Source organism: Pseudorca crassidens, chromosome 1 (assembly GCF_039906515.1).
Source record: "Pseudorca crassidens isolate mPseCra1 chromosome 1, mPseCra1.hap1, whole genome shotgun sequence".
Lineage (NCBI taxonomy): Eukaryota > Metazoa > Chordata > Mammalia > Artiodactyla > Delphinidae > Pseudorca > Pseudorca crassidens.
In genome coordinates, this window is record NC_090296.1 from 58,842,434 (window position 1) to 58,853,233 (window position 10,800).

Consider the following 10,800-nt stretch of genomic DNA (forward strand, 5'->3'; position numbering starts at 1 on the left):
AAACAACAAATAACACACAAGGGAATCCCCATAAGGTTAACAGCTGATCTTTCAGCAGAAACTCTGCAAGCAGAAGGGACTGGCAGAACATATTTAAAGTAATGAAGGAGAAAAACCTGCAACCAAGATTACTCTACCCAGCAAGGATCTCATTCAGATTTGATGTAGAAATTAAAACCTTTACAGACAAGCAAAAGCTGAGAGAGTTCAGCACCACCAAACCAGCTTTACAACAAATGCTAAAGGAACTTCTCTAGGAAAGAAACAAAAGAGAAGGAAAAGACCTACAATAACAAACCCAAAACAATTAAGAAAATGGGAATAGGAAATACATATCGATAATTACCTTAAATGTAAATGGATTAAATGCTCCCACCAAAAGACACAAACAGGCTGAATGGATACAAAAACAAGACCCATATATTTGCTGTCTACAAGAGACACACTTCAGACCTAGAGACACATACAGACTGAAAGTAAGGAGATGGAAAAAGATATTCCATGCAAATGGAAACCAAAAGAAAGCTGGAGTAGCAATACTCATATCAGACAAAATAGACTTTAAAATAAAGACTATTAGAAGAGACAAAGATGGACACTACATAATGATCAAGGGATCGATCCAAGAAGAAGACATAACAATTGTAAATATTTATGCACCCAACATAGGAGAACCTCAATACATAAGGCAAATACTATCAGCCATAAAAGGCGAAATCAACAGTAACACATTCATAGTAGGGGACTTTAATACCCCACTTTCAACAATGGACAGATCATCCAAAATGAAAATAAATAAGGAAACACAGGCTTTAAATGACATATTAAACAAGATGGACTTAATTGATATTTATAGGACATTCCATCCAAAAACAACAGAATACACATTTTTCTCTAGTGCTCATGGAACACTCTCCAGAATAGATCATATCTTGGGTCATGAATCAATCCTTGGTAAATTTAAGAAAATTGAAATTGTATCAAGTATCTTTTCCAACCACAACGCTATGAGACTAGATATCAATTACAGGAAAAGACCTGTAAAAAATACAAACACATGGAGCCTAAACAATACACTACTTAATAACGGAGTGATCACTGAAGAAATCAAAGGGGATATCAAAAAATACCTAGAAACAAATGATAATGGAGACACAATGACCCAAAACTTATGGGATGCAGCAAAAGCAGTTCTAAGAGGGAAGTTTATAGCAATACAATCCTACCTTAAGAAACAGGAAACATCTTGAATAAACAACCTAACTTTGCACCTAAAGCAATTAGAGAAAGAAGAACAAAAATACCCCAAAGTTAGCAGAAGGAAAGAAATCATAAAGATCATATCAGAAAAAAATGAAAAAGAAATGAAGGAAATGATAGAAGAGATCAATAAAACTAAAAGCTGTTTCTTTGAGAAGAAAAACAAAATTGATAAACCATTAGCCAGACTCATCAAGAAAAAAAAGGAAAAGACTCAAATCAATAGAATTAGAAATGAAAAAGGAGAATTAACAACTGACTGCAGAAATACAAAAGATCATGAGAGATTACTACAAGCAACTCTATGCCAATAAAATGGACAACCTGGAAGAAATGGACAAATTCTTAGAATTGCACAACCTGCCAAGACTGAATCAGGAAGAAATAGAAAATATGAACAGACCAATCACAAGCACTGAACCTGAAACTGTGATTAAAAATCTTCCAACAAACAAAAGCCCAGGACCAGAGGGCTTCACAGGCGAATTCTATCAAACATTTAGAGAAGAGCTAACACCTATCCTTCTCAAACTCTTCCAAAACATAGCAGAGGGAGGAACACTCCCAAACTCATTCTACGAGGCCACCATCACCCTGATACCAAAACCACACAAGGATGTCACAAAGAAAGAAAACTACAGGCCAATATCACTGATGAACATAGATGCAAAAATCCTCAACAAAATACTAGCAAACAGAATCCAACAGCACATTAAACGGATCATACACCATGATCAAGTGGGGTTTATTCCAGGAATGCAAGGATTCTTCAATATATGCAAATCAATCAACGTGATACACCATATTAACAAATTGAAGGAGAAAAACCATATGATCATCTCAATAGATGCAGAGAAAGCTTTCAACAAAATTCAACACCCATTTATGAAAAAAACCCTGCAGAAAGTAGTCATAGAGGGAACTTTCCTCAACATAATAAAGGCCATATATGACAAACCCACATCCAACATAGTCCTCAATGGTGAAAAACTGAAATCATTTCCAGATGCTTTCAGGAACAAGACAAGATCAGGAACAAGACAAGGCTGCCCACTCCCACCACTCTTATTCAACATAGTTTTGGAAGTTTTAGCCACAGCAATCAGAGAAGAAAAAGAAATAAAAGGAATCCAAATCAGATAAGAAGGAGTAAAGCTGTCACTGTTTGCAGATGACATGATACTATACATAGAGAATCCTAAAGATGCTACCAGAAAACTCCTAGAGCTAATCAATGAATTTGGTAAAGTAGCAGGATACAAAATTAATGCACAGAAATCTCTGGCATTCCTATACACTAATGATGAAAAATCTGAAAGTGAAATCAAGAAAACAGTCCCATTTACCACTGCAACAAAAAGAATAAAATATCTAGGAATAAACCTACCTCAGGAGACAAAAGATCTGTATGTAGAAAATTATAAGACACTGATGAAAGAAATTAAAGATGATACAAGTAGATGGAGAGATATACCATGTTCTTGGATTGGAAGAATCAACATTGTGAAAATGACTCTACTACCCGAAGCAATCTACAGATTCAATGCAATCCCTATCAAACTACCACTGGCATTTTTCACAGAACTAGAACAAAAAATTTCACAATTTGTATGGAAACACAAAAGACCCCGAATAGCCAAAGTAATTTTGAGAACTAAAAACGGAGTTGGAGGAATCAGGCTCCCTGACTTCCGACTATACTACAGAGCTACAGTAATCAAGATAGTATGGTACTGGCACAAGAACAGAAATATAGATCAGTGGAACAGGATAGAAAACCCAGAGATCAACCCACGCACATATGGTCACTGTATCTTTGATAAAGGAGGCAGGAATGTACAGTGGAGAAAGGACAGCCTCTTTAAAAAGTGGTGCTGGGAAAACTGGACAGGTACATGTAAAAGTATGAGATTAAAAACATTCCTTAACACCATACACAAAAATAAGCTCAAAATGGATTAAAGACCTAAATATAAGGCCACAAACTATCAAACTCTTAGAGGAAAACATAGGCAGGACACTCTATGACATAAATCACAGCAAGATCCTTTTTCACCCACCTCCTAGAGAAGTGGAAATAAAAACAAAAATAAAAAAATGGGACCTAATGAAAGTTAAAAGCTTTTGCATAGCAAAGGAAACCATAAACAAGACCAAAAGACAACCCTCAGAATGGGAGAAAATATTTGCAAGTGAAGCAACTGACAAAGGATTAATTTCCAAAATTTACAACCAGCTCATGCAGCTCAATAACAAAAAAACAAACAACCCAATCTGAAAATGGGCAGAAGACCTAAACAGACGTTTCTCCAAAGAAGATATACAGATTGCCAACAAACACATGAAAGAATGCTCAACATCATTAATCATTAGAGAAATGCAAATCCAAACTATAATGAGATATCATCTCACACCAGTCAGAATGGCCATCATCAAAAAACCTAGAAACAATAAATGCTGGAGAGGGTGTGGAGAAAAGGGAACACTTTAGCACTGCTGGTGGGAATGTGAATTGGTACAGCCACTATGGAGAATAGTATGGAGGTTCCTTAAAAAACTACAAATAGAACTACCATATGACCCAGCAATCCCACTACTGGGCATATACCCTGAGAAAACCATAATTCAAAAAGAGTCATGTACCAAAATGTTCATTGCAGCTCTATTTACAATAGCCCGGAGATGGAAAGAACCTAAGTGTCCATCATCAGATGAATGGATAAAGAAGATGTGGCACATATATACAGTGGAATATTACTCAGCCATAAAAAGAAACGAAATTGAGTTATTTGTAGTGAGGTGGATGGACCTAGAGTCTGTCATACAGAGTGAAGTAAGTCAGAAAGAGAAAGACAAATACCGTATGCTAACACATATATATGGAATCTAAGAAAAAAAAATGTCATGAAGAACCTAGGGTTAAGACGGGAATAAAGACACAGACCTACTAGAGAATGGACTTGAGGATATGGGGAGGGGGAAGGGTAAGCTGTGACAAAGTGAGAGATTGGCCTGGACATATATACACTACCAAACATAAAATACATAGCTAGTGGGAAGCAGCCACATAGCACAGGGAGATCAGCTCAGTGCTTTTTGACCACCTGTATTGGTGGGATAGGGAGAGTGGGAGGGAAGGAGACGCAAGAGGGAGGAGATATGGGAACATATGTATATGTATAACTGATTCACTTTGTTTTAAAGCAGAAACTAACACACCATTGTAAAGCAATTATACTCCAATAAAGATGTAAAATATATATTATATATATATATATATTCTGCAATACTGTAGCCACCTTACATTAAGAAATTGTTAAAAAGTCTATCATGACATTTTGGAAATAATTTTAAATTAGTAGTTAAGAGTCAAAAGAGCAACAGCATAATTCAGTTTAATGAATTAAGGATATTCATAAGGAATATCCTGGGATAATACATGAAATATTTTATTGCCTTGGTCAATATTGGGATTAACAGGCAAATCTATTTGATTAACCATATGAAACTGCCATTTCTGTAAGTAAAAGCTGATTTATTATCAGTGTATTAGTTTTCTTTGCTGCATAACAAATTACCACAAACTAATCAACTTAAAACCATACCTAATTATTATTCCATTATGTATTCATTATTTATTATTCTGTTGATCAGCAGTTTGAGTTGAGTGAGCTGGATTCTGTGCTGAGGATCTTACAAGGTGAAATTCAAGGTTTCAGCCAGGCCAACTTCTCATCTTGTCAATATCATGCTGAAATTCCTAGCTAATGCTATATGACAAGAAAAAACAATAAAAGATACACAGATTGGAAAGGAAGAGATAAAACTGTCTTCTTTTACAGATAACATAATCATATATGCAGAAAATATGAGAAACAAAAATAATCCTGGAACCAATAAGAGATTAAGGCAAGGTTTCAGAATAAAAACTTAATATACAAAAGTCAATTGCTTTTCTATAATGAGGTATTTGAAATTAAAAACACAAAACCAAAAATGAATGAGGTATTTGAAATTAAAAGCACAAAATCATTTGCTTTAGCACTCCAAAAAAGAAATACTTATGCATAAATCTAACAAAATATACACAAAATCTTTATGAAGAAAACTATAGAACTCTGATGAATGAAATTAAAGAATTAATAAATATAGTGATATTCTATATTCATGGATAGGAAGATTCAATATTGTTAAGATGTCAGTTCTTCCCAAATCTGTAAATTATATGCAATCCTAATCAAAATCCCAGTAATTACTCTACGAGTATCAGGAAAGTGATTCTAACGCTTATATGGTGGGACAGAAGACGCAGAATAGCCAATACAATATTGAAAGAGAAGAACAAAGCTGGAGGTCTGACTTTGCCCAATTTCTAGGCTCACTACAAAGCTACAGTAATCTAAACAGTGTAGTATTGGCAAAAGAATAGATAAATAGATCAGTGTAATAGAATAAAGAACCCATAAATACTCCCCTATAAATACCAGTCAACTAATCTTTTACAAAGGATCAAAGGCAATACAATAGAGCAAAGATAGTCCTTTCAACAAATGGTGCTAGAACAACTAGACATCCACATGCAAAAAAATGAATGTAGACACACGCTTCCTCAAAAGTAACTCCAAATGGATCAAAGCTCTAAATGTAAAATGCAAAAGTATAAAAATCCTAGAAGATAGCACAGAAGAAAAACTATATGACCTTGGATATGGTGATGCCTTTTTAGATACAACATCAATGGTATGATCCATGAAAGAAATAATTGATAATCTAGACTTAATCAAAATTGAAAACCTCTGCTATGTGAAAGGTAATGTCAAAAGAAGGAGAAGATAAGCCATAGACTGGAAGAAAATATTTGAAAAAGACACATCTGATAAAGGACTCTTACCCAAAATATACCAAAAAAACTCTTAAAACTGAAGAATAAGAAAACAAATGCCTAGATGAAAATTGGGCCAAAGACCTTCACAAACACCTCACCAAAGAAGATATATAGAAGGCAAATAAGCATATGCAAAGATGCTCCACATTATACGTATCAGGGAAATAAAAATTAAACCAACTACCACTACACACTTATTGGATACCACTACAGATCTATTAGAATGGCTGAGATCCAAAGCACTGAAAACAACAAATGCTGTTAAGAATATGAAGCAACAAAAACTCTCATTCATTGCTGATAGGAGTGCTGAACAACATAGCAACTTTGGAAGACCATTTGGCAGTTTCTTACAAAACTAAACATACTTTTACCATACTGTCCAGCAATCACCCTTCTTGGTATTTACCCAAAGGAGCTGGAAACATATGTCCACACAAAAACCTGCACAAAGATATTTACAGCGGCCTTATTCAAAATTGCCAAAACTGAAAACACCAAGATGTCCTTCAGTAGGTGAATGGAGAAACTATGGTATGTCCAGAAAATGGCATATTTTTCAGTGCTAAAAAGAAATGAGCTATCAAGCCATGAAAAGACATGGTAGAACCTTAGATGCATATTACTAAGTGATAGACACCAGTGTGAAAAGACTATATATTGTATGATTCCAACTGTTTTGACATGATCAAAAGACAAAACTATGGACACAATAAAAGATCAGTTGTTGCCAGGGTTGTAGTGGGAGAGAGATGAACAGGCAGAACACAACTGATTTTTAGGGAATTCAAAATACTCTCTGTGGTAGTCTAATGATGTATATGTTATTATTCATTTGTCCAAATCTATAAAATGTACCACACCAAGAGTGAATTGTTAGGTAAACTATAGACTTTGGGTGATTATGATGTGTCAGTGTAGGTTCATCCTTGTTAAAAAATGTACCACTCTGATAAGTGATGTTGATAATGGAGGAGGCTATGCATGTGTGGGGGCAGGAGGTATATTGGAAATCTTTGTAACTTCCTCTCAATTTTGTTGTAAACCTAAAACCACTCTAAAAAAGTAAAGTCTTTTAGAATCAATTTACTTAAATCATCTTTTCATATTGGATGGGTTGTGATATTTTCCTATTTAAAAGAAAATAGTTCATTTTATCTAAGTTGCCAAATTCATGTGTGTAGAGTTGTATATAGTATCCCATCACTTCTTCTGTCACAAGGCTGCTTTCAAGGAGGATGTAACACTTCACATTTCTTCCAGTAATGTGAAAATTTTATTTGGGTTGCCCGAAAAGTTCATTCGGGTTTTTCTGTAAGAGCTTACTGAAAAACCTAAAAGAACTTTTCGGCCAACCCAATATATTTCAACACAATTCTCCTTCTAAATTTTTCTCACTTTGATGGATTTATATTTCAATTCCTTTCTGTTCTTGTTTGGAGTCATTGTTTGATGAGCATTCTGTCTTGGAAAACTTGTGGTGTACTCTAAATTCTTGCATATTCAGAAATATCTATCTTGCACACTAACAATGAAAAGATGTCTTGGTTGGGTGTAGGATTGTTGAGTTCTACTCATCAAATTTCTCTTAATAGAGTGTAGATAATATTCTAATGTCTTTTGCTTCAAGTGTTTCAGAATGTCTGGTGGTGATACTTTAATATCTTCTTCCTTCTTATTTACCTATTTCAATTTTGGAAACATGATGTTTTCTTTTTACCTTAGAATTGCTATTTTTCCAGGAACTCCACGAAACTTTCAAGCTTAGACATGAATCTTTCTCCAGATGAAAACAATATTTTTCTATTAACTAAATTCCTTTTCTCATATATTACATTTTCATTTTAAAAAATTTTTCATTTCCATGTTAGTTCTCTTGTATTTTTCAAATAAGTTGCTAAGATTTTCTCACATATATTCTTTCTCTTTCAATTTTTTTCTTATTTCAGCAAAATTCTCCCATTTGATATTCTAGTCTACTACTTCAGATCATTAACTGTAGTACAGTATTTAATGTACTAAATATTACTACTATTAAGTACTACTTAAAAGTAGCATCAATTTACTCATTAAATTGTTTTCCTGAGAAATCATGTTACCATCTGCTTCTGTACTGTAGCTCTACTTTATGGATTTTTGTGGCTTGTTTTTGTCCATCTGATATCCCTTTATTGTGCTGCAAGGCCCTGTGAGAGGGCAGTTATTTATTTGTATGTTTGTTTAATTATTCATGTATTTATTTATACATTAAGTCTCGGGTCTTTATTATGGATCACTCTAGGTATCTTCAGTCCCGCAAGTGGAGAAAGGAAATCAGTCTCTCCCCACCGTGAGCCGACTGTGTAGAGTAAAAAGGTCTCCAGTCTGGCTGAAGTCTCTTGCAGTAAAATTCATTCTTCTCTAATCACTGTGCTTTCCAACACTGAGGTACAAGAGTGATTTAGCACATCCAATCTGCAAGTCTTGTCATGTGTGGTTCCAAGGGGAACAAAGACAGCTATTTGTGTTTGTCAAAGCAAAAATCATACCAGATATTATCAGGAAGACCTTATTCAAGGCTACTGAAATAAGGACGAGAAACGAACACAGGATGAACTCAACTTCCCTAAACAAAAGGTAGGGGAGTTTATAAGAGCTGGGGTGGAGATACTAAGCCATCTGTTTTCTCATTGGCTTTACCCAAAGGAAAAGTAAACTTTCTCAACTCTTCATGACAGGATGTAGTTTTACAAGTTTGAGGGAGGTGCCCACCTAAAAGAGGTTCTTACCTTTCTACTGAGAATAGGAGATACGGACACTTTCTTCTTTGATGATTACATTTCAAAGGATGGTTCTCAGGTCCTTGAGAAAGTCCCAGGTCCTGGGTTATAAAACAACAAGAAGCTTTTTAAAATGATTTATATATTTAAATATATATAATATAATATATTATATATATATATTTAGAGAGAGAGAGAGAGAAAATTTACAAGTTTTCTAAGTAAATACTCTAAGAAAAGGGAGGGGAGGGGCCTCTGTGGTTAGCCATCTGAATTTTGTAAAGCCTTGGCTAGCGGAAGGTCAGGGGTCTAGAGGCAAGAAGAAGCCTGTCTAAAGTTCAGTCAAGCTGTGGGTGTTAAGGCTGTCTTTATCAGGACTGAATTCCCATCTAATATCAAACAAGCATCTGAGAAGAGGATAACGTTTGGAGCTAGTAAAAGAAGAGGTGGAAGACAGACTCACAGAACCATTTGCTAAAACTCTTTGAGCATTAACCCTCATTATCTTTTTTTTTTTTTTTAAGAAACCAAAGGAAATCTTTAGATTTTTATTAGGTGCTAAATATAAAAGATTCTTGAACTAAGACAAACATTTGTATTACCAGAGGACATAGATCCAAATTTAATGGAAGAGTAATCTTGCAAGGTAAATTATTATACTAATTTACAATACTAACTATAAAATGTCACTATAGTCAACAAAGTATTTTAAATAATATATGCTATTCACCTGTATGTTTAGATGATAGAATTCTCACTTCCTATGACTGATTTAACATTTGATTACAAACCAGTGGCTTAATTAAGGCCATATTTCAGTCCTGTTAATTTTCTAATAAAACAAATTGATTATATATGCTTACTAATGTCCTGTTCTTCATTCTCTTATAAGTGACCACCCTACTATGCACATAATTTTAATATTTAATCCAAGAAAAATGACATTCTTAGATCTATGCTATACTGTGCAATGATTAAATTATGCAAATATAACAAGACAGGAATCTTGTTACATGAAAAATGCTGACTCATTCAAAAATGCTAATGCCCAACTGTTAAGAACTTCCTCTGAGAAAAACTTTCATGTAAAATTAACTGTTCTAACAAGATTTGACATAAATGAAATCTGCAAATGAATGAATAATTTATAGGTACTATATTAATGTCAGAAGTTTCCTGGTTAGATTTGCTTATTCTAAATTGCCAAGATATGATCCTAAAGGAAAATTAATCTTCAATCCCCAAAGTTTCTGTTACCTCATCTATTTAATGATTGAATTTAACATATTTATTTGTTCACCCCCTTTTCACTTTATACTCTTAGTCAAACAATTTAATGAGGACACAATTCATTATTTTTGAAATCAATGAATTATTATTCTGTTGGGCTAATTGAAATATTGGATAAAAACAGATGAAGAGTCATGAATGAGCAGGCTTGCTGAAAGTCAAATGGCTTTAACAGTGTATGAAGGGGTTACATTTTATGATAAAATCTTTAGTGATTCCATGAAAGAAGAAAATATGCATCCATCTGTCACTTTGCTCTCTTAACATCTGTACCAAGAGAACAGACAATAGATGTCAATTAATAAAACATCCTATTCTTAAATCTTTTTAAATTGAAAGTTAATTTGCTCATAAAGAACTTTTAGAACATATAGAAATGAAAAGGTAAATGATGATAATGTAACATTTTAGCAGTAAACTGGATAAAAATCAAGATGAAAAAAGGAGAAGGGGTAAATGTGAATTACAAGTTTATAGTTAATGTGAGGTCTTATTTTATGTAGTCTATTTCTAAGTTGAAAAATGTGTATTATGTGTTTCTAAATGAAGACCAATCAACTCTCTTCGTGAAGAGAAATTTTTTAACTTGATGTAAAGAAATGTAAT